At 41.0% G+C, this 24,721-nt stretch overlaps 1 long non-coding RNA gene across 9 annotated transcripts in view; it reads right to left on the bottom strand.

The window, feature by feature from the left end:
- LOC135300777 (uncharacterized) overlaps positions 1-16,751 on the bottom strand; it is a 61,272-nt gene extending 44,521 nt beyond the window's left edge. For 7 of the 9 annotated variants that reach the window (XR_010362550.1, XR_010362546.1, XR_010362552.1 and 4 more), the window contains exons 1-2: positions 13,951-15,636; positions 3,921-4,071 (exon numbers count right to left, since the gene is read on the bottom strand). This is a non-coding gene — a long non-coding RNA (uncharacterized LOC135300777). Of the gene's footprint in view, positions 1-3,920; positions 4,072-13,950; positions 15,637-16,663 lie in introns of those variants that run through there. The other 2 variants (XR_010362548.1, XR_010362551.1) reach the window with 2 other exon arrangements.
- Positions 16,752-24,721: the final 7,970 nt, after the last annotated feature.

The following is a 24,721-nucleotide window of genomic DNA, read 5'->3' as shown; positions in this document are numbered from 1 at the left end:
ATTGAATCCACTTCTACAGGCCCTGAATTTTGTATCAGGAGCCCATGAGATGTAAATACCTCAAACAACTATCAAATGCTGTCATGTATTATTTCTCACAAACAGGTCCCTGGCATAACAAATGTCACATTATATAAATAAAATTTTAAAACCTTGAAATCATGTCCCTAGCCCATTAATTCCTTTTACATTTATTATCAAGTACTATTAAGTTACTTCATTATTAAAATTAGATGATGAGGAAAAGCTTTTGCTGTTGTTCCGTTCACCTGGTGGAGCTTTTGAACTGTATTATCTGAGAAATATCACCTAAGAGATACAGCATGCATAGGCTTGAACGTTTCCGTTTACAGCCTCATTAAAATGTCACTGTATTTTTCAATGCTGGAATAAAGCTCCAGTAGAAAAATACATGCAGAAATCTCTTCATTATGCAACTGCACTTAAGAGTAAGATTTACTTGAAGATTTCAACAAACAAGTGACATTAATTGAAAAAAAAACCAAAAAAACCCCTCCATAATAGCAATTTTTTGACAAAGTAATAGTCAATCATTGTTATATCCCACTATGAATGATTAGAAGCAAATCAGATTTATCTGCTGAATGCACAAAGCAATATGGTTACTGCAGATGACACTCTCATACAGCACCTGCTGTTGCAAAATGTATATCTGCACTGAGCTCTGTGTAGCTAACCAGTGCATAGACAGAAAAAAATTCCCTACTTGTAACGTACATGGGCAATTCCACTCTTTCAACAGGTTAAATGGATAAAGTGTGAGTTGTGGAATCATTAGCCAGTAATTCCTGATCTGGTTACTGACCTCCTCACACTGTTTGATTTGGGTGCCTGCGTAAGCTTAAAGCAATATTTTGGAGTAAAAATGCTGTGTAAGAGTTAAGTTGTTCTCCCTTTCTCCTTGACTGGCCATATGCCCTCGACACTGTTGCCAACAAGTATAAAGTCTATTCTGTCAGTTTTCTTCTCACAGCTTTTGGTTTCTGAGTACAAGAGATTAAATCATAAGAGATATTAGACTAGATTTAACCAAAAGCCACAAAAAATTTCATTCCTATGGTATTTTGGCTTTGAAAAGGAAAATACAAATTTAGGAAGCTAGTCAGTGTATGACAGTGATCCTATTCAGGAAGTCACATTTTGGAAAATGTCCTGTGGCTTAAAATCTGTCTGCTGAGATCCTTGAAGCTGGGCTGTAAAGTGTTTTCTCTCTGTTTATATTCTGTACACTATTCTGCCCATAAGGTGGTTTGGGTTTTGGTCACAGTACTACAAAGATGCCTGTCTGAAGTAAAATAGTACATTGACTTGAATTCAGTAGATGGCATGATTTCTCAGTCTTCAAAGAAGCCTGAATAAAAATATTTACAATTTCAGAACCTAAGTTCAAAAGATTTTTGCCTCTTTTTGGCTTAAATTTGGATTCCCAGGTATGAAGTTGCTTTATTATGCAGCACAGAAGCACCACTTCAGTTGTCTTTTCCAGTGACTGACAGTGAGCAGTACAGAATGAAAGTTTTCACCATAAGTTCATTTATTCACTTTAGTTTCACTTTTTTCTTTCTTTTCCTTGCCACACCCCCATATTTAAAATGGAGAGACTTGTAGAACCACATTGTCACCATGCAAGTATGGTGCAAACAGTCGTGAAGCTGCTATTCCAGCAAATTTACACCGTCCCACACCACTAGTCACTTGAATGCAAGAAAGTAATGCATCCTTTAGGAAATTAAATACAAATTAGCGAGCAAATGGAATTAGAAAGCAGTAACTTAAAGCTTCTACTTCATTAAACCTATGTATCTCACTGTAAGGAAAAAAAAAAAAAGTTTTTTTTTTACCCTGCTGTATCAGCTTTTGCATACTGTGCCATATATACTGCAACACAGGCACAAGTAAGATGAATTAATGATGCTAGTCACAGGAAGCAATAATAAAGTTATAAGACAGCAGTGCTAAAAAATGTCCCCTAAGAAAATAATATGATTGTTACCTATTCATTAGCTCTTGAAAAATTTCATTTGGCAAAGGAAATATAAAGCCATTTATGACTGACTTCAAGTAATCCAGACACAAATCCACTCTGACTGACATCAATTTCTCTGAAGGATTTTCAATGTCCTGATAGGCTGAACACAGCAGTAATGAATACAATTTATAGTGTTTTGTTTAGAAAAACCAAGTTCATGAAGCTTTTAAAACAGTGGTGCATTTTTTACAAGACCTTTTCAAATGTTCTTCATTGTGAACTGATCAAATAGGTTACCCTAGCATGCTCTGCCGGTCAGATGTTTAATTAATAAGCTCACTGCACAACAGTATTCCCAATCATATGCTCTCAAATGACAAGTCAGACAAGTTTCTCAAATAATAACTCTGCTTCAAAAGCTAACAATACTTTGTGGATTAGCCTGCTTGATAGCATCTATCTTAATATAACCTTTAACCATGGCATAACCTAGTATTAAAGTTCTCATTAATTAAAATGTGTCATTAGCACAATTAATACTGGACAATGTTAGAAGATGTGGAATAATTAAAAGAGATGTTGTTCAAACATACCACACATTTCTTTGGTTGGTTTTTATTTTAATTCATGCATTGCTGCGAAGGAGATACATGGATGTGGGGGTTTTTTGCTTATGGGACTTGTAAAATGCCTGAAAGTTGGCTTACTGCAGATTTTTAAAGGGTTCATGAAACAATAGGAAGACTGGTCTGTTTTTCTGAGATGTTAGTTCACATTGCACTGTTGAATACTGAGAGCATCCCTTAGGCTTTTCTCCCCCCACCATTTTTTGATAAGTACCTCACCTGCTTCTAAGCTGATTATTGTTCATTCGAAACTGCTGAAATTGCAGGGTGAAGATACAGGATAGGGACCTGAGAAAGCCCAAAATAAACATCCAGCACTGGGAGGGCTTGTAAGGTGAAGTGCACTGTGCTTCCAGTCCAGCCCTTGACCTCCCTATCAAAGATCTCACAGAATATTCTGAGCTGGAAGGGCCCCACAAGAATCATTAAGCCCAACTCTTACATGAACACAGGCCCATACAGGGATCAAACCCTCACCTTGGCATCATTAGCACCCTGCTCCAACAGAGATGGATGAGAATAAGGAGGGTCAAGATGTTGAAAGTCCCTGTAGCCTTGTTTTTCCCTACTCTCCTGGATTTTCAAGGTTGAGAAAACCCATTTACAGTGCTGTATAACTGAGCCTGTAGCAGAATATTCCTGATTCAGCTTCTCTTCTCTTAGAGAGTCAGGATTTTCATTACATAAAGGCAAAGTATTGCATATTGGAAAACTGTTTCTATTCACCTTCCCATGAAGGAGGTAGAACACAGTTATCACAGTGTTATGGTAGAACACCATCACACTTCACAACCACCTGCTGTTAAATTCAGATCTAAGGGCATGTGAAGAGCTCATTTGCCCTAGGTATTCCAGCTCCACCCTCTCTATTCTAAGCTTGCCACCACATTTTAAAAATGTGTTTCTGCAACAGCACTTATCTGCTAATAATTTATTTCAGAAAATAATTGTCAGACTGACACTAGTTGTTACTCAGTCATTAATCTGACAGAGTGATCTAGCATATCACATCTTGAAACACAGTTTTGATGCCCTCCCATTTTGTGTTAGCCCAAGGAATCTAGAGTTCCAATATTTGTGTTTCAGTGTTGTGAATCAGAGCCAGACTGAAACACGCCAAATGAAATGGAACTTTTGCTAACCAGCTGTAAACTCAAATAGGAAACCCTCAGCATGGAATTGGTTTACAAAAGAAGTGGGTATAATTACCAGGCCTCAAAGCTTGGCAATTTCTTTTCTTGTGATGCCTGACTCAGCTTTGCTATCTGTCAAAATATTGCAAAGTATTAACGGCATTCCCTTACCTTTTCTGTGGGTGCCCTCTCAGCATAACCAGACTGCGCTCTGGCATGCAACATTCAGCTGGTGGGGACTGGGGGAAAGGTTTTGCTGGTGAGAACTAGGAGATCCTTTTCTGCTTCTGGTCCTTCCCTTTTATTTTCTGGAAGATTAGTGCTGTTAAGGCAAATTCCAGAGTATTGTCAGCTTCAAAGAAGTAAAGCCATCTAAAACTCTTCAAGACAGCTTTTGTTAACTGGATGTATCTTTATTTACAAACAGGCTAACCCAAACCTGAAACATAACTTTCTTGTACTTCAAACTTGATCAGTAGTTCAAAATTATTCTAATTAATCTGAGCACTTGTTTTGTTTTAAAACTTAATACAGTTAGCTTACACTCTTAAGAGACAACTTTATTAGATTTAATATCAGAAGGTACCACTAGAAAATAACTCCCTCAACTTGTCTGTATGTTTCCAGAATGATCCATCACTAAAAGTATATTTTCAGAAAATGAAAGACACAATCCTGAATGGCCTTTGATAATAAATGTGCCTGTTGACTTTCCCTTGGTCTCTTGGTTGGTTTAGGGAACATCCAGGCAAATTTGGCAGCTACAAGTCCACAGGCCCTGATGGGATGCATCCACAAATGCTTGCTGGACACCACAGCAAGGCCACTCACAATCCTGGCAGTCAGGAGAGGTGTCTGAGGACTGGAAGAGAGCAGATGTCACCCCAGTCTTCAAAAGGGCAAGAAAAAGGACCCAGGGAACTGCTGGCAAGTCAGCCTCCCTCAAATCCCTTCCAAGTGAGGGAGTGCCTTATTCTAGAGGCCAACTGTGTGCACAGGGAGGACATGAAGGTGATCAGGAGTAGTCAGCAAGGATTCACTGAAGAGAAGTCATGTTTGACCAACCTGATTGCCTTCTGTGATGAAACCACCTGGCTGGGTGAAGAGAGGAACAGTGGTGTCTGCCTTGATTTCAGCAGGGCTTTTGAGACTGTCTCTTGCAATATCCTCCTAGGCAAACTCAGGAAGTGTGGACTGGATGAGTGGACAGTGAGGTGGACTGAGAATTGGCTGAACATTAAATCCCAGAGGATCATAAACACTGGCACAAGGTCTGTCTGGAGGCCTGTCACCAGTGGTGTCCCCTAGGATTAATTGTTTAATATATTAATCAGTGCCTTGGGTGAAGGGGTCAGTGGTGACACAGAGCTGGGAGGAGCAGCCAATCCCACTGGGGCTGCACAGCCCTTCCCAAGGACCTCAGCAGGGTGGAGAGATGGGCAGAGGAGCTGTTTGAAATCCAGAAAAGGAAATGCAGGGTCCTGCACCGGGGAAGGACAATCCCAGAGGTCCTGGTAGAAAACAAGCTGTCCCCAAGCCAGCAGTGTGTCTTGAGGACAAGGGGGCCAATGCGGTCCTGGGAACATTCAAATCCTTTATAAGGTGCCACTTTCTTGGCCATCTACATGAAGATGAATTTTAATAGATCTGCACATTTCTCTTCCAATGTTAAAATTTTATGATATCTAAATTCCAGTGTAACTTATGGCAGGTCATACCTATACTCTGTAGCAAATTGTCTGGATCTCATAGCAGGCTGGAAAATTTGCAGCAGCTTCATCTGGATTAAATGGAAACCTCACATTGCAGCTAGAACTCATTTCCACATGATATTAACTTTTACAGCTTGATTGCAGTATTTACTTTTTAGATATTTCACTTGATTGACAGTGAAGTTGCTGCACACAGCTTTTAGAATGGAAGGTTTTTCAGAAAACTCTGCTGTGATTCAAGCTCATTATTTATGTTACTAAGCAAGGAACCTACAAAGATGTAGTTTTAAAAATGAAAATTAGAATTCTGTCATAAAGAGGATCCATAAAGTCTATAGCTAAAACGGCACCATTAGCACACCTTGTGTATCACAGGCAACTAACTTTCTCTTGATTTTTTGCATTTAGCCCCATAATTAGTCTCTAAATACAATAAATATTGCATTTGATTAAACATGTTGTACAAAAATGTGTCTAGTTAGTCCTGATGAATTTGTTCCAAGAAAAATTGATTGCCTTACTTTTTCTTTTGAATTTATCTACTGAAGATGCTACACCATATGATGCAGACACCTCTTAAACTCCCTTCTCAAAGGTCAAACAGATTGTCTGCTAACTTGAAGCTCTGAAGGATTCACACCACCCCTTGAATCACAATTATGGTGCTTTGGTTTGTTTTTTTTTTGCAGTTTTCCAACTTCCTGGGAATGAGAGCAGCTGATGCAAAGCTATGTTCTGGTTTTGACTTTCAACAATAGATGAAAACAAAAGTTTTATTGCTTTCAGAATTTTTCTGGACATCTTTGGGACATTAAACCTTTAGAAGTCCCTCAGAGCAGAGGCCAAGATCTCAGGGGAAAAAATCCAAATACCACCCATATATAATTCTCTAATTGCATCAATATGGGGGACAGAAGAGTCAAGGGAATTCTTCTTGCAGTTTTTGGGACTATTTAAGTGATAATGAGAACCTGGTTAACCAATTGTCAAATCCCATTTGGGACAGGAAAAGCGAGCTGCACTGACATACCCTGTTTTCCTCTCTATTCTTTGGGTTGTTTGCTAAAGCACAAAGGTATATTTAGGTGCTAAGATCATCATAATTCCATTGCTTTTGTGGAGTACTAAAAGACAGGAATTCATCATTGCAACCTTAAATTTACTTAATAAACTTAAGTTATTAAGTTAATTTACTTAAAGTTATTTACTCGCCTCTTGCTTCAGTTTCCCATTTGTAACAATCCACTGTAAACAATTAAAATTTGTAATGACTAATCGAAATTAATTCATTTAATAAAAATATAATCCTGGCCAACCCATAGGGCCCTTCTGTTTATGACAGTAAACTGCACACCCGTTTCTGATGCAGGTAAAATATAGGTCTTTGCATAATTCATAGAGGACTGTAATGCTTTCCCCTTGAAATTCCCCCCACATCCTATTTCCCCTCAAGACTTTTCTTCATGTCTTGCTAGAGGGTGAGAATTATCTGAGAATTAATTTTCAAGGAAATTTTAAAGGTATTCAGATTGTGTTAGCAGGGAGTTGTACATATGGAAATACAGAATGAACGTACAGGCAGTACTCTGACATATGTGAAAAGTGATAGAAACATAAAATAAAAAGCAGAGATTCAGTTCCACTTTGAACAAAGTTTTTATGCCTACAGATAAATTAAAGGCATACTTCAAAAACATTTGTGATTGGATTATTTGGGGATGGACACTTCGATTTTACTTGAGAATGCCATGAGAAAGATCAGGTAAACAGTAAATCTCAACACCAGGAATGATACTCTGGCACATTTTTGGGGTGTCTGAAACTCTTTCCTGATCATAATTTATTTTTTTGATCTATCAAAATAACCCCAAGCTATAACACAAAGAGATACATCCACAAATTATCATGGCCTTACTACAAAATAGGAATGCTCTTCAGTAAAGATCCTCCATTTGTGACCCTTCCCATGGGATTGCCCCATGAAAACAGTACCATTCCTTCCCCCAGGAACTTTCCACTTGATCATTCCTTCAATTCCTGCTGCTTTGAACCAAATAGCTTATTATGCACCCATAAATATCTTGGCTGGAAAGAGAATCCCATTTGATTAATAAATAGAAATACAGAAGGAATGACTGGTTTAAAATTGTATTTTTGCCCTCTGTTCTTCATGCTCCTGTTTCTTACACAGGCTGCCATGGCTAGGCCAGAATCACCACCATGCTTTGCACACCATGAAACAAATCCCTGCAGACGGGCATGGTACAATTTGGACCTGTAATGAATGAAGATTAAGGTGGTTTTGGCAGCAGCCATTAAAACTGGGCCAGAACCTGTTTTCATGATAAAAATCAATACAATTTTTATTGTGTTTACCTGGGAGTATGAAGAGAACATAATTAAACCCCAAAATTCTTGCTTCTGATCATGACAATAATTGGTTTGCTTTCACAGATTTATTGACCAAGAAAAGTATTCCCAAAGACTGGCTTTGGACACAGAAATCTCTTCTGTCCTTCTGCACAGCGAGAAGAAAGAAAACAAGAAACTCTAAATTATTGTTTCCATCTGCTTGCTCTCTGGATATACTATTAACTTTTCACTTACTAGGAAAGGCAACAAGACCTGGGTACTTCAAATTAGCATTTGGATGGTCTTGCTCTTCCTGTCATTAAAAAATTTCCTTGTTTGTTTCTATGTCTTCTATATTTATATAACCTAAACCAGGTTATAATCTGGCTTCACAGGTTATAATCTGAAAAAAACCCCCATTCCTTTACCTGTTTGTGTTCTATACCTACTTGAATTTGGACACTGTTTCTGCATCTTTGCACAAATTTTCCCTAAAAGCTACCTCAATGCTAATAAGACTTAAGCAGGTGTTGTTCAACACATTTTAAAGTCTGGGTTTACTTTTAACTTCAATGTATATTCCTTAAGAAACACTTCATCTGAAATTATTTTTTTTAGGTAGTAATTTTCAAAACCATTGAAGCTGACAATGCACATTTCATAAGCACAGAAATGGCTTCTGGTTTCCTAAGTATCAAAATATGCTAATTATAAGTACTACTATTCATTATTTTCCTACTTCCTATTTTTACACCCATACGGATACTCCTAATTGATAAAATTGAAAAACAAACAAATGCACCCATTATACTTTTTATGAATCCAGCCCATTGTTCAAGGAAAAGAAATCATGCTTTGTACAAAGATTTGCTCTGAAATTGCTGCCAAAGAAAATAACCTTGAGTTATTTGCTGCATAACTGCCACATGAGAACATTAAAGATGCCTAGGGACAGTTTCATCTTGAGCATGAGACTTTTAAGAAAAAGCTTTTAAGTTCAATATTTAAAAATTGCTCCTGTATCCTTTTTCTTCCTCCGATCTTTAAATTGAACCCAGTTATCACATATAGGAAGAATTTAGGTAGCTTTTGTTTCTATGGTTCTGACCATTTATCTAATAGTGAAGGTATGTATTGCCTCATTGCCGTAAATTCAGGATATCACTGTAATGTTAAGGAAATAGGTAAGTGTGTGTGTGTATATATATATATATATTTATTTATTTATTTATATATTTATATTTTTATATATGGGTATTTCATGATGGCTTTTCCCCCAAAAAATGGAGAATGAGGCAAGGCCCTGATGTGAAACCTGAATAACTTTCCAGACCGTTAAGACTAATTGACCAAGCCCAACTCTGAAACCCCCAAAGTTGATTTGGTCTTAGGGAGAGTTAAATTTTCCACATAATCAAGTAAATTTTTAGATGGGAGGTCCATTCAAAAAGGGTTCACTGCTTCCTAGACAAATCTGGGATTCAGAACTGTCAGACTTCTGGGGTTTTCCAGAAAATTTTTCATAACCTTTTGGTAAGGTACAACAATACCTCCGTCTCTCTGGCATTGGTCTGACTGATCTGAAAGAGGTGCTGTGAGTGCAAACAGGGATCTCTAGCTGAGTTTGTAGATCCAAAACACATTTCTAAAAGTTAGTATTTCTCCTATACTACATAGTATATTTCCTCAGTCCAAAATATAGATATGAGCTGTGCCTCAGGTCAGGATCCTGACAGAAAAACCCTCTTAATAATTACAGGACTGGTCCAAAGTCCGTTAAAGTTAATTGAGAGACTCAACACCATGGCCCAGAGCAACCATAACAGGATTATGGGAAAAAAACATTTGTTAATCGATCCACTGCAAATATTTGGAAGACTCTGGCTTGAATCAGAAACAGCTGCAGAGTCTAAAAAGTAGAAATCAATTCAGAAGACCACACTGTGAAGGGATAGCAGGAAGAAAGTTGGTGGCAGAACTTGGGCCAAAGAACAAGACTTGTTTGGTTTTGTCTTTTTGGGTTTTTTTATAACAGATCAATGCAGTAAGAATAATTTTAAATGGATTCTATTATACTATAACTCAAAACTAGAAACCTGGAGATCAGCATGAGCACAGGCCCTATCAAATAAGATGCATATTCTCTAAAAGACACAGCCACAGGTCCATGCTGTGAGAGGTGCATTGTCCCGAGGAATGTCGAGCATGCAGTACCCTGGAATGTCCCTGGACACACAGCATTGAAGCAGAGGCTCCTTACATTCACAGAAACCTCAACAGCAGCCTCAAAAGTAGAGGAATCCAAATGTTTGCCCTGTCGGCTTTGAAATATGATACTCTAAACTTTTGCTTGAGGATGGGAACTGAGTGAGAACCAAAGGATTTCCTTGGCCTCCCTGCTTATCTGCTCTGGATGACCAAATTAAACTCCTTAGAAGCCTAAGGGCTACTAATCAAGGAATTTCAGAGATGAAAATGTGGAAAACCCAGATATTCCATAGGAATATCCAGATTTTGCTGTTCACATTGGATTTCCCCAGTTTCACAGTCATTATTTCTACTATCAGCAGTACAGCTTTTTGGAGCAGTCGAGAAACTCACTGAAGTTCCCAAAAAGCAAAAAAAGTATATGCCCCACAAAAGTACATGCCCAGTACAACAGGAATTCAGAAGGAGACATGGGTATACTTGAAATTGCAAGAATTCAGGGGGACACATGAATATATTTGAAATATCAGACAGAGGCCATTTAGATTCAAAGTTCTTGACTTGCCCATGTCTCCTCAGCTATTATACAGAAAAAATAAGTCAACAGCGTTCTTGGGCATGATGATTACAGAGCATTCAGCATTTTGCATTAACAAATGTGCAGACTGAGGAGCAGAGAACACTCATCTGTTTTGTCTTGTCATTGAGATTTAACTGGACCTGAGCAAAATTTTCAGCAGAGAAGTGAATTTGATCCACGATTTTAATGACACTTTGAAAAAAAAAAAAAACAAAACAAACACTTCATTCCTTTGATTTGGGCAGTAATATCCTCCTTTAAACATACTATTAATTGTCTCACAGCTTGTACTTTGAGAAGAAAATATACTTTCATTTGCTTTATGGTTCATCCACTAGAAGGAATTCAGATGTAATTAGGGTATATTTAAACACCCTCAAATTTCATAGACTTCTTCCAAAGTTGCTTGTGTGATTTTGTATCAGTAAGAAAATTGGGTAAAGGTTATATTTTATCTCTGTCTTGTGTCTGGTATCCTGTTGTTTCATACAAAACTGACTGAGGACCATTATTTTAAACTGTTAAGCTTCAGAAGTTTTTCTGATAAAACTTCATTTTAGAGCTTTAAGTCCCCAGTATGAAAATTTGTGTTCTTTTTTATCATTCAGCACTTATGGGATGTTGCAAAATTTTTATAAATTTATTACCTTTCAGATTGCAATGCCAAACATAAGGTTTATTGCCAAATAAAGCATAATTTTTGGTTTTTGACTGCCTGCTTTCGAAGAGTATTGCTTCTGCTCTATAATTGCCTCCACCTAATTATTTAACTGGTTTTGTTGATAACTAATTACGGAAAGTATCCCAACCAGAAAAAAAATACATGAAGTGAAATAGTGTAGCCAGGCAATATGAAATGAGAAAAAATACTTTGGAAGTCTCTCACAATGAAATTAATATACAAATTTTAAAAGAAACTGAACAAGCCCTCAAACAATAAAACACCATCCTAATTTGCTTCATTTTCTTTTAGGTCCCTATCCACCAAAGAATATCTCAGGTGATATTTCCTGATGGATATCACAGACTCCAAAATCCACAGAAAGTCTTTGGAAATCATAAGACACTAAATATTATTTGGAAACAGAGTGTGTAGGATCATGCAGTCATAGAATAGTTTGGTTTGGACAGGATTTTTAAAGCTCATTCCATCCAACACCCCTGTAATGAACAGGGACATCTCTGACTAAAGCAAGTTGCACAGAGCCCCAGCCAACCTGACACTGAATGCTTCCAAGGATGGGCATCCACCACTGCTTTTGTCAACCTGTGCTAGTGCTTCACCACCCTCACTATGAAAAATTTCTTCCTTAAATCAAGTCTGATTCTCCTCTCTTTTAGTTTAAAACCATTACCTTTTGTCCTATTGCACCTGATCCTGCGCAAGAGTCTGTTCCCATCTTTCATACTGGCCCCTTTAAGTACTGAAATGTTACAAAAAGGACTTCCCTAGAACCTTCTCTTCTCCAGGCTGACCAATTCTCCCAGCCTGCCTCTGTGGCAGAAGTGCCCCAGCTCCACTTGGTGCCTCCTCTGGATTCACTCCAAGAGATTAAAGAATCCTGGAATAGCTGGGGTTGGAAGGGGACCTTGAAGCCCATCCAATCCCACCCCCTGCCATGGGTAGGGACACCTTCCACTACCCCAGGTTACTCAGAGCCCCATCCAGCCTGGCCTGGAACACTTCGAGAGATGGGGCAGCCACAGCTGCTCTGGGCAATCTGTGCCAGGGCCTCAGCACCCTCACATGCAACAATTTTTCCTTGTATCCAATCTAAACCTGCTGTCTGTCAGTGTGAAGCCATCCCCCCCTATCCTGTCACTCCTGACCCTTGTAGATTGTTTCTCTCCATCTCTTCAGGCACTGGAAGACCACAATGAGGTCACCCCAATGGGTGTGATTGTTCCCTTCTCCAGGCTGAACAATCCCACTTCCCTCAGCCTTTCCTCCCAGCAGAGCTGCTCCATCCCTCTGATCCCCTTGGTGTCCCTGCTCTGGCCTGGCTCCAGCAGCTCCCTGTCTTTCCTGTGCCGGCCCCAGGGCTGGATGCAGCCCTGCAGGGGGCACTCAGCAGAGTGGGGCAGAGAGGCAGAATCCCCCCTGCCCTGCTGCCCTGGGGCTCTGGGTACAGCCCAGCACAGGGGGGTTCTGGGTTGGGGCAGGGCCAGCTCCCACCCACAGCACCCCCAAGTCCTTCTGCCAGGGCTGCTCCATCTGCTCATCCCTGGCTGGATCCATCACACAGAGGGATGTGCCCAAGACAGAGGCAGCACCAGCACCCGGTCTGGTTAAACCTCATGAGTTTCAATGATTCAAAACTCTGTGAGTTTTCATTTCACCAGACTGTTCATTTCACAGAACATGCCAGAGTCTGTGATATGACATTTCCCTGTTCACTGCCTCAAGCTGCACAGGATGTGAAGATGTGCAATGGTACCACAGTACTTAAATAACAGCATTCCTTCACCCCACAGGAAAAAAACAGTCATATTCAAGCCTCTTGTAGGAATTCAGCAAAGACATGAAACACAGCTGACAAGAGATGTTTCCTCTTCCAAAGGCAGGGTTTCACTTGTCACCTGGTTATCAGGATCTTTTTCCCTGCGAAGGGCAGTAGCTCTTGGCTCTCTCCACCCACTGATATCAGCAGGAAGGGGAGCAAATTTCTTATTCAGAAACCAGCAGCTTAAAATCAGCTGCAAAAGGGATGGCATCTTGGCTCCTGTTGGTATGTCCTGCACCCTGTCCTCCTGATGAATTCTGCTGAAAATTATTTAAAAAAAAAAAAAAATCATATGTCCTGTGTCAGACCAAGAAACTGAAGGGATGAAGCAAAAGGCTGTCCTAACACCTCTTATAAGCAAAGAAAGGAAAATTCTTCACTACTTCTTGCTCTAGAAGAGCCTCAGGTGTTTTCACTATCTCTTCTATGCAGCTTTCAGAGTGGAGTGGGCACAAACATTGCCATGCAGACTCCCCAACCTTGTCCTGGATTTGAGGCCAGGAACATCCACCCCCAAAGCCACTCAGAGAGACTGCAGGCAAGGGCAGTCAACACATCATCTCTCCAGTGTCTCAACCTCCATCCTGAAACTCAAGGTCATGGGGATGAATTCAGATGCAGGGACTCATGCCTTTGGAATGAATTACCAATACATTTATCCTTGCATACCATTGCATCCATTAGTCAGAGAAAGACTGAAGGCTGCAACTTGCATACAGAAGATAAACTGTCAAATTACCCTGCTGCTGCAGCCCGCAGCCACTGTCACTCAGAAGATCACAAAGGCTCATCATTTATTGTTGTTTTTACTCTCACAGAAAAATCATGGATGTTTCTTTACTTACTTTCAATTTCCAAGCCCTTCATGCTAAACCAGGTTATCTCGAGCTATGTTCATCTCTGTCCATCCTGCCTGGCTGCAGCCAAAAGGTCAGCAGCACCTGATAGTATTTTCCACGTTCTCTGCCATCTACAAATTACAGGTGATTCCAATGAACAGGAATACAGTACAACCTTCTCTGGCACAACACGAAATGTTGCAATAACACCCCAAGAGAAATGTGTGGTTTTCATATACTCAGTGTTCTAAGGCAAATTTCTCTTCAAATGGCACTAGTAAAACTTCAAGACTATTTTAGGCAAAGAAATTAATTTCAGATTCATATATTTTAAATGGTAAGCAGAGGGTGTTTTTCCTTCAATACTAAAACCTGGAGGCTTCCTTTTTTTTTTTTTTTTCGTTCTGCAAAAATTCCCCAAATCAAGAAGAGATTGAAAGAAAATGGATACATGGGACAAAACAACAAATATATTAACATTCTAGCAACTGTAAGTGCCTTCTCCAGGTCTGTTAAACATCTTGGCAGCCTGGACCTTACAGTAAACTTAAAAACTGAGAACTGACAATAAGAGTAGTGTTGGAAGTTTTCCACACATACTCTGTTCTGTGTTGAATTGTTCAGCTTGCAAGAACAAAACCTTGTTTAAAAATATCACTCTTTTTTACTGCTTTTTTTCTGCAGAAGCAACTGGAGAATTGAGTCAGGCTGTGTTCTCTGTGGCTCACATAACAGCAGCAATAGTAAAGATCCTGCCACTGCTCCTTACTCACTCATTCGAGGATGGCTGCCTGAGACAATTAAACTCAGCTCAGCTGTACCTGCTCTGCAGTGCTACTTTTAGGAGTAAGGAGGTGGAGAGTCCTTGTAGGAAGTCCTGACCATAGAGAAGTGACTTCAGTGGAGCCAAGTTTCCATATTTTGGGGTTCTTCTCACCAAAAGAGTCAACAGTCTGAGTCCGGTTAACATTTTGAGCCCAGTCCTCCTGCTGCAGCACATTTTAAGCCTCTTTGTGGCTATAACCAGCCCCTGAGATAAGCAAAGGTTGCTCAAAGTAAGAAGCTGTGATCCAGACAGACTTGACTACTCTTTGGCAACTCTGCCTGCCAAAGCAGGGTGGAAGAAGACAAAGCTTATCTGGCTAAAGACATGAAGACAGAAAAATAGATTTTATTCATTAAAAAAGTATTTTCTTATAATTCTATAGTAATTTATATCTATAGTTCCTATAGATAAAAACAAGAAAGGAATTTGAAATTCAAAGACAGGATTAGACTTCACCAGAGCATGGATTTCTCTTCCATGCCATGATTGGCAAAATGTTTGTACCACAAATCCAAGCTGTTCATGTGGAAAGAAACACAGAAATCACGACTCCTTTCTCCCTGCAATCAGATTTAAGCAAAATGTATTATTTAATGAGTGAGGCACAGGATTGGATGCTGTGGTGCCTGGCACCAGTGGCATGTTTTTCTGCCAGCTTGATGCGACCAATTGTTCTTACAGGTTAGAAAGGCCACAAACCCACTAGCTAATGGCATCAGAATGTTCCAGCAGAGCCACTGGAAGCACTGCTCCTGTTTGTTCTCTGGAGTGTTGCTGATATCACACACTTCCAGCAACCACAAGGCCTTGCCATGGTGTCTTTGGCATAGCGTGTTCTGTTGTCACCAACACGTGCCAGCTGGCTGCTGCTTCCCACCCCTGAAGTGAATGCATCTCAGCAGCATTTATGCATGTAAAACACTCAGGCTTCCCTTGGGAAAAGGGAAGATAATTAATATTTTAAATATTTTCCTATTCTTCAGGAGCCTGAAGGATATCCAGTGAAAACCGATCCCCTGCAGGCATTACAAGAGGGGAGTTTCCAGGCACTCCCTTCTGCACACGGTGTCTGACTGTGAGATGCTTTCCTGCCACAAATCACTGGAATTCATTTTGTCACCCACACAGGTATTGCTAACCACTGTTTCTCCTGGCATTTTCCTCAGCAACTGAGTCTGTCCCATGGATCTGGCCTTGGAAGGTGCACAGAGGAGGCTGGGACAGACCCAGTTGTGTAGCCATGATATTTTATGAAAAATCCTTTGCCAGGGTTTTTCCCTCCTGATGAGCTGAGGGCCTTAGGAAAGAAATGTTGCATTCCACAGCACCTGCTGCTGTGGAATGCAACAGGTGCATCTGTGATTGGTCCTTGTTGGTTGTTTCTAATTAAGAGCCAATCACAGATGCAGCTGCATCGGACTCTGATAGTCACAAGATTTTGTTATTCATTCTATTCTTGTTCTTTCTAGCTTTCTGATGAATCTTTTCTCTCTATTCTTTTAGTCTAGTTTTTAATATAGTATTTTAATATAATATATATAATAATATAATAAACCAGCCTTCTGAAAATGGAGTCAAGCCTCGTGTCTCCACACTTGAGGTGTTTCCAACAACTGGTGACACCCGTGCGTGTGGCATTGATGGTCACCCCAAGAGTGACCACAGAGTCCAGCCTAGAGCTGAAGAACCAAGACCCTGAAGATAGGCAGAGTTCACAGCCGGGGCTGAAGATAGAACCTTTTGAAATTTCCTGGACATCGTGTCCAGAGACCGCAGAGCAGCAGAGCTGCACAGCTGGATCCACAAGGACACTGTCTCAAGGTACTGTTAACTCTTCCCTTCCTGAAGCTACTGCCCTTCGCAGAAGGTGGGTGGAAAAATGGCAAAATGTACCTTCGGAAACTCAGGTTCAGTTTTCTGCATCAGATGAGAAAATTATTAACCTCTGGCGCAGGTGGGGACGCGAGGACAGAATCAATATGTTGGAGAGACATTATTATGAGTTTTTCAGATGGACAAAATTCCATGGAGTTTTTACAGATTTGATATACTCCCTCGACTTAGATCTCTGGGATTTCATGGAGTCTGTGAGCACATGCATGACTGGGATTTTGGACTCCTGATAATTTTGTCAGCATTCTTGGCCCTCTTCCATGCTTTGAAGCAAAGAGAGGCTGTAGTGGGGCTCATGGCAGAGTGTCGTGGGCGTCCACCCCTCCCACCAGGTAGGGCAGGAGAGAAACCTGTCGAAGAAGACGAACTGCTGGCTCCCCCCCGCCATCACCCACGGCCGAGCAAGTTTTCCTCTGTGCCCTTGGAGCGTGCGCAGATGGAGCCGTTTCCCCGCTCCCGGCTCTTTCTCTTTGGGGCCTGGGGAGCCGGCCCTGCCCGCGGCCCGCCGCGTCTTGGGGCCGCTCGGCCGGCTCTGATGGCTGTGCCTGCGCCGTGGCACCCGGACGCGCTCCTCGACGATGCCTCTGGGTTGCCAGGCAATGCAATCGACAACAATGGTTCCCCGGCGCCGCGAGTCGCGGCCGTGCTGCTGTCCCCGGGAGCTGCAGGAGCTGCCTCTGTGCCTTCTCCCTCTGCATCACTACCGGCAATTGAATTCACAACGGTGCAGGCGGCCGATCCCGTGCCGAGCCCGCCGCCAGTACCAGTCCCGCTGCTCCCAGCCAGCCCGATTGCAGTGCAAGAGCCTGACGAGAGCGGCGCTGAGCCTGCGGGACCGTCTCAAGAGCCGATCCCAGCACCCGTGCCACCCTCACCGCCTCACTCCGTCCGTCCTGCCGGCTTCCTTCGCATCAGACCCTCCGTGAAGGAGCCCGGCAGGCTGCTTTCAAACTCAGCGTGTTCCGCGGGTCATTTCGCGTGTGGTCGGGGGCTTCTCCCTTGGGTCTGGAGTGCCTGCCTTCCCGCGAGCGCCCCAGCGCCGTGGGGGAGTTCGCTCCTGGAAATTCTGCCTCTGGTTCCCAGCCCGGAGGGGATGGGGGTGGTGCCGAGGGGCAGAAGGCAGGAGCAGTGGCGTTTGCCTTGCAGGAGCAAGAGACACAGTGCAAAGCAAGCATTGCTCGCTTGCTCTGGGGACAAGAACCCTTCAGATCTGGGATGACAATTCCTGAGAATGCTTCCCTCCCCCGGCTGCCGGTGTGCACCGGTGCTTCTGGGGGCAGGAAGCGTTTGGTCATTTCTGCTTTCAAGACACTGGCAGAATCGTCCTGCCAGGTTGTGAGAACACAGGCCAACCGCCTCACAGGCTGGTTCTGGGCCGGTTGGCTCATTTCCCTGGGCCGGGGCCACCGCCTCGTCCAGTGCTGGGTTTGGGAGCTTTCATCTCCCTTTCCGGACCTGGGCCACTATTCTGTGGGCCGGGTCTCTGGGTCTGGGTTCCCTGGTTCACCAACCAGGACCAGAGCCACCGAAGGGTCCTTAAAAAGGCCCTCTGCTGCTGCTTTTGCTCTTCTTCTTAAAAAAAAAAAAAAAAAAAAAAAAAAAAAAATTAAAAAAAATATATATATAAAGAAAAGTGGAAAGAGCTAGCAGATCGAAAGCATTGAAAAGCCACAAATCAGCCTCAGCCCAAGTGGTTCAATGAAGGGCTGTGGCCAAGGCATTCCAGAAATTTTCTCTGAATTGTTTGATAACTGTCAATGGATTTTCTGATAATTCTTGATGATTTTCTTTAGCAGTACTTTGTTTCAGAATTCTGCAAGCCTGTTTCAGGATCAAAAGGGACTTCCAGAGATGTCAAAGAGGAACATCTTCAGTCCATGGACCCTGTCCTGAAATTCAGCTGTTTGGACTTGAGACAATGAACTTTCTTTGCATGAGTTTTTTGCATTTTCTTATATTTTTAGATTGTTTTAGTGATATGATAGAATTTGATGTTCTACAAGTGAAGAATTTCCCTGAATGTTCTACAGGTGAAGAATTTCTGTGACCATTCCACATCAGCAGTTGATTGAGGTTTTGATTGATAACAGATAAACCTCAAGAAGTGTTTGTTCTCTCTTCTGCAAGGGCCCAGTAGAAGAAATTACAAACATTCCTTTTTTCTATTTAATTTAATAAATTTAAAAGGGTGAAATCACAGATGCAGCTGAGACTCTGAGAATCATAAGAATTTGTTTTACATTCTATTCTTATTCTTTCTAGCTTTCTGATGAATCTTTTCTCTCTATTCTTTTAGTATAGTTTTTGATATAGTATTTTAATATAATATATATAATAATATAATAAACCAGCCTTCTGTAAATGGAGTCAAGCCTCGTGTCTCCACACTTGAGGTGTTTCCAACACAGTTGTTCTTCTGAAAGGAACAAAAGCTGCTTGCCCTTGACATGAGGATCAGAAGCAAAATCTGTGTTCAAACTTGTGGCTGCTGCCCCTCATTAGAACCATACAGCCACCCTAATAAACAACATATGGGAAATCTGGGGTTCTTATCTGCCAAGAAAGCAAAAATAGCAAAAATTTTAATGGCAGCATCAAGAAATATGCTGCAAAGAATAAGCTGGGGATAGAGTGGTAGAACATGTTGTGTTCTTCCATTTTTGTGAGAATGTGTCAAAAATGCATAAATGAGTAAAGAAAATCCTGTACTGTAACACCTGGTACTCTCTCTAGCAAAAGGACTGGAGCTCAGATGTACCTTCAAGGCAAACCCTATGACACAGCATAGCTTGGGAGCTCACTGGCCCACAAAATGTCCTTGAGGGGTCTCCAAAACATCCTTCTTGAAAGTATAGGAGAAGGAGGACCCTCAGTCATCCTGCTTCCAGGCTGTCTCAGATCAGTCCAGAGCATTTTGCAGCAGCCTCTGTGTCTGACTGTCCCCCTCCCTTCAGCCTCCACATCCACACAGGGATGAACTCTTGGATTTCCTGCCCTTGATGGCAGCCTGCTGTACCAGGTACTGCAGGAAGAAAGGGGATGATGGGGAAGATTTTACAGGTCCTTGTTGTCAAATGGGATATTTCAATCTGCAAAGATCTATCAATCCAGCATATTACATGCAGGGAGATACAGCCATCAGATTTTGTTTGTTTTGTTAAAAAGAAAGAAAGGAAATAAATGCCTGAAAAAATATTCTTCTCTGTGCTATAAACACATCAGTGCTCATTTTCTCTATATTCTACTTTGGGCCATTTTGTGTAAAATCTTTAATTAAAGTTTTTCTTTGAAATTGTCATCATCAAACCAGAAGAAAGAAAGTAAAAAAATGGAAGGACACAGCTGTGCATATATGAAGTGCTATTCAGTACCAAATGAATTGGAACAAAATAAGTATCGTGACTGTTACGCTCTTAGTTTTGGCTCTGTATTCTCAGTAGCATAGTCTAACTTGTCACTTTATATTGATTCCATCTGTTTACACTCTGCAGAATATTGGCTTCCTACAGTGAACATTTCCTATTTACCAGCTGGTAAAGATAGGCCCAAACCAGATAGAAAAGAATTAGGCTATTTTCAGGTCCTCATAAACATAAAATCAAAAATTAATGGGGGAGGGGACATAAAAGTAGAGGGAGGAAGTAGAATATATGGGTCTGGTTCTTGTTTCATATTGATAGTCCTCTACAATTCATTAACAATTTTTAGAGACCTCGAAATTTGTGCAATGAACACACCAAATAAATCAATTTTCACTCCTCTTTACTTTCTTCTTTGCATGAACAGCCTGATTGTAAATGTGAATCAATCACAGTACTTCAGTAATCTTTAAATAGAAACAGTTGGGGTCTGAATCTGGCTAATATAATATTCTCAGTCCCACCAGACAGCTCTCAGTGAAGGACTTCCACAGAAGATGGATATGCACGTACAGTACAGAGCCATCTTTGAATTCTGACAAACTTTCACAGTGGTTGGATTCTTTTCTTAAGGAGACTTAAGATAATTTGTAGGGACTGGGACACTTCAGGAGAGTCTTATTGCTGCCATTAAAAAAAAAACAAACAAACCTCTTGCAAGTTGCAAGCTCTTGAAGAAAGTTGGGAGATTTTTAATATTCAAGAACATCATGTCATGAAAATAGAGGCTTCTTTTATGCCACTGCATCCTTTGCAAGTGGGAAACAAATCCTGTCCCTACTTTTGGAGTCTTGACAGCCAAGTCAGTAAATCATAGAATCATTAAGGTTGGAAAAGACTTCCAAGATCCTCAAGTCCAGCCTTCAACTGAGCACAAACTACGCTGCAAAGCACCACATCCACTTGTTTTCTGAACCCTCCCAGGGATGGTGACTCCACCACTTCCCTGGGCAGCCTGTTCCAATGCTTAACCCTGTCTTCAGGGCAGAAATTGTTCCTAATATCCAACCTGAGCCTTCTGGTGCAGCTTGAGGCCATTTCCCCTTGTCCTGTTGCTGGTTGTCTGGGAGAAAAGGCTGATCCCCACCTGGCTGCACCCTCGTGTCAGGGAGTTGGAGAGAGTGAGGAGGTGACCCTCTGAGCCTCTTTTGCTCCAGGCAGAACAACTCCAGCTCCCTCAGCTGCTCTCATTGGACTCCTCCTGTTCCAGAGCCTTCACCAGCTCTGTTCCCTTCTCTGGACACTCTCCAACACTGGAGCAGGGGAATGTCCAAAGGATGCTGCAGCCCCATGGGAAGCCCAGGCTGGGGCAGCCCTGGCAGGAAAGGGTTGTGTTTTGGGAGGTTGGTTTGTTTGCTTGTTTGTTTATCACACAAGTGCAAATTAAAACCTCAGTTATGAATATAAATGTATCATTGATAGATTACATGCATCCAAACAGAAGCAGAATAAGATTTGGCTTGAGACTAACCACTGTGATAGGTCACAAATAAATATTTCAGAGTAAATTAACTCTTTAGTGTATTTGAATGCCTGTCTATGTACATCATGCATCTATACATCTTGCATTTATATTTACTTCTTTAACTGAATTGTTCTTGGGACATATGGGTAGCAGTAACCTTGCCTTAAGATAATAATTATTTCTGTTAATATACTAAAATACGTGTAACAGCTCTACTTCACAATGCTGTTGAAAAAAATACCACAGGACCTTGTAAAATAAATATAGCTCTAATTAGAACTTTGGAGGATATTTTCAATTCATAAATTCTGTAACGAAAAAAATTCAGCAGATTCTTTTGTGATATGAAATGCTTAACATGAAAATGTAAACTTTGCTCTTCAGTTAGGTGCATATAGCCAAATGAATAAAAGCCATGGCATTAATAACAACTATACCAAGTTATGATTGATATGCTTTTTTAGAGCGAGAAAAGATTGTCTTGGATACAATCTGTCCTAACAGCCTTGTGATACGTTAATATTTTATTCAGGCTAGAGTGAGGATATATTCAGATGTCCTACTCAGTGGAAGAGAAGCAAATGGGTTGCAAATACAACTGCAGCCCTGAGGTGCAATAACAGCTGTGAAATCAGATTTTATTTCCTTCTCCCAAATTACAGGCCAAGTCCATGCCAAACACAGCAGGAGGTTGGATTTTCCTAGGAATTTACATCAGGTTATGTTTAATGTATTTCTTCTTCTATGAGCAGGTTTAGGGTGGAGCCAACAGACTGTCACACAGTGCTATGAAAGCCATGGAATACTCTTTTGTGTCCTGGTAAATAATAACTATTATTTAGTTGCTAATGGTAGTGATATATGACATTAGGTAAACTTGCATATGCCCAAACATACTAAAATACCATGATGTTTATAAACAAATTTTCATGGCTCCATTTGTGCAAAGATAAAATTATAAAAATACAGATTTCCCACAGTCACACAACCACTTTCTTCTTGGTTTGTAAGAGAGGGTTTGTGCTGTTCAAATTTGTATTGAAATTTAAGTATCTGGATACTTCTGTGTAAAAGAGAGCAAAATTACTAAAATACCATTCTTGTGATGTGACAGTATGTTTTAAACAAGCCTTGCAAAGGGCTGGGCAATTACAGAAGTTGTGGTGCCATGGACAATCTAGTATCTTTAAAAAGTCAAATGTCTTTGCTCAAGACACAAGCACATAATGAAATAAAATTGTGGGACTATGTCACTGCTACACCAGAGATTTGTAGCAAGACTACCCGAAAGAGGAGAGTTCTTAGGGTTTTGATGCTAAAAAGGGATTCACAGTGGGGATAAAAGAGGCTTTTAAAATATTCCTTGAGCTGAATAAAAAATGCCCAAACAACAAACCCCTTAATCATCAAGTATGAATAGATCTTCATGATACAACAACAGGGCAACATCCTTTAAAACTTGCAACTAAATTGATATCAGTACATCAAGAACATCATCTTCTTATCTGAAATTAATTACTACCCCTGCATGTGGTTTCTGTTATTACCCTGGTCAACATACTTTCTCCTTGAGAGAGATTCCAGCTGACTTAATGTCATTGTTTGGCAGGTGTGGCTGCTCAACATCAAAATAAATACAATAAAAAGGACAAAGTGAACATAAACCACAAGTCATCGACAGACAAAAACCACAAGTGCTCCACAGCACCATTGACCACTGTAAGAACATCAGTGGCAGAATTTTGTTTTAGCATGTGAACAACTACAAATGGAAGAAAGTGGCTTGATCCTGCCTTTTTTTGGTGGCTGCTCTTCACAGTTCTGCTCTGCTCTTGGAGAAGATCACCACAAATCTGAATCTCTGAGAAATGTGGCTCCTCAACCACAAGTGTGATCACTCTTAGTGTAAAATAACTTCTCTTGAAGGAGTTTGTTTTGGCTGCCATACAGAGCACAAAGAACTGTCTGAAGCTTGATCTGACCTTTGGAATGACAGCGTACTCATGAGTCCCAAGGTCAAGAAATTATAGCACAAGTTCTCCCCTCTGCTCTACTCAATTGTTTTTCACACTACAATCATGTTTTGTCCTCCTCTTCTCCCCAGCACACACCTCCAATCCATTTGCCACCAGTAAGTTTTAAAGCCTTTTAAAAGATGAAAATACATCACCTTGCTTTTGCTTTTGCTTTTTGCTTCCTCATCCTATTGATTTGCATCAAGCACCACCACAGGTCATTTTCAAAGTCAACTACCAGCCAGGTTACTTTTGCAAGTAGGTTCTACGGGTGCCAAATTGCACCCTCTGCACATCCTCCTTTGCTCTCAGTCTCAACTAACCACTTCTGAAAAGCCTTGTGCAATTTGAGTCGGATTTCTTTTTTGTGGGGGTCAAGTCCTAGAAGCCAAGAACTGCTGTCAACTCAGCCTCTGAATTCTGAGCTTTAAACAGAGAGCATCCCTGAAAATTCCTCTTGCCTCCACTCCTGGAAAACAGCACCTGCACTGCCCTCCCGTGGAAATCTCACCAATCTGTGCCTGGCAGCTTGAGCAAACCCCTGTGCTGGCATTTCAGCTTCTGTAAAGAGCAGACAGCCCCAGAGAAGTTCCCTAACAAACCAGGGGGCCAAAGGACAAGATTGCCTAAGCCTGATCTTTACCCTCCGTGGTTCAATGAGTTTAAGAGGAAGTCAAGAGTAACATATATTCTCCTTGAACACTGGAAGAAAATCCAACCCCAAGCATACAAAAAACTGTACATTTTATTATATTGCATGTAATAAAGAAAAGATTAAACTTTTATTCCAGGAAAGTTCTGTCACTTGTTATTTAATTAGTTTTCACTAATTAATTAGAATTTTTAAGCTCCCCTGACTCTCTGGGAGAAAGTGGCTTAGGTGCCTGTGCCTCCCTTTTTCTTCTTTTCTTTTGCTGCTCCTCTTCTTCCTCCTGCTTCCTTTAAAAGTCCTAATCCCATTTTTGTGTCCTCAGTATTACACTCCCTCACTCTCTCTTTGTCTGAGAGTTTTCTTAGCTTTGCACTTGCTGGGAACAATGTTGGACCAGAATTTACAGAGTATTTTTTGAGGTGACTGAAGGCCAGATCATATAAACCCAGAAGACAAAATTAAGGAAAAGGAATTTCTCTGCAGATCCTCTTGCAGAATTTCACCCTT

This window comes from Passer domesticus, chromosome 5 (genome assembly GCF_036417665.1).
Source record: "Passer domesticus isolate bPasDom1 chromosome 5, bPasDom1.hap1, whole genome shotgun sequence".
NCBI lineage: Eukaryota > Metazoa > Chordata > Aves > Passeriformes > Passeridae > Passer > Passer domesticus.
Note: the sequence above shows the minus strand (reverse complement) of the source record. Positions and strands in the feature narration are given on the sequence as shown.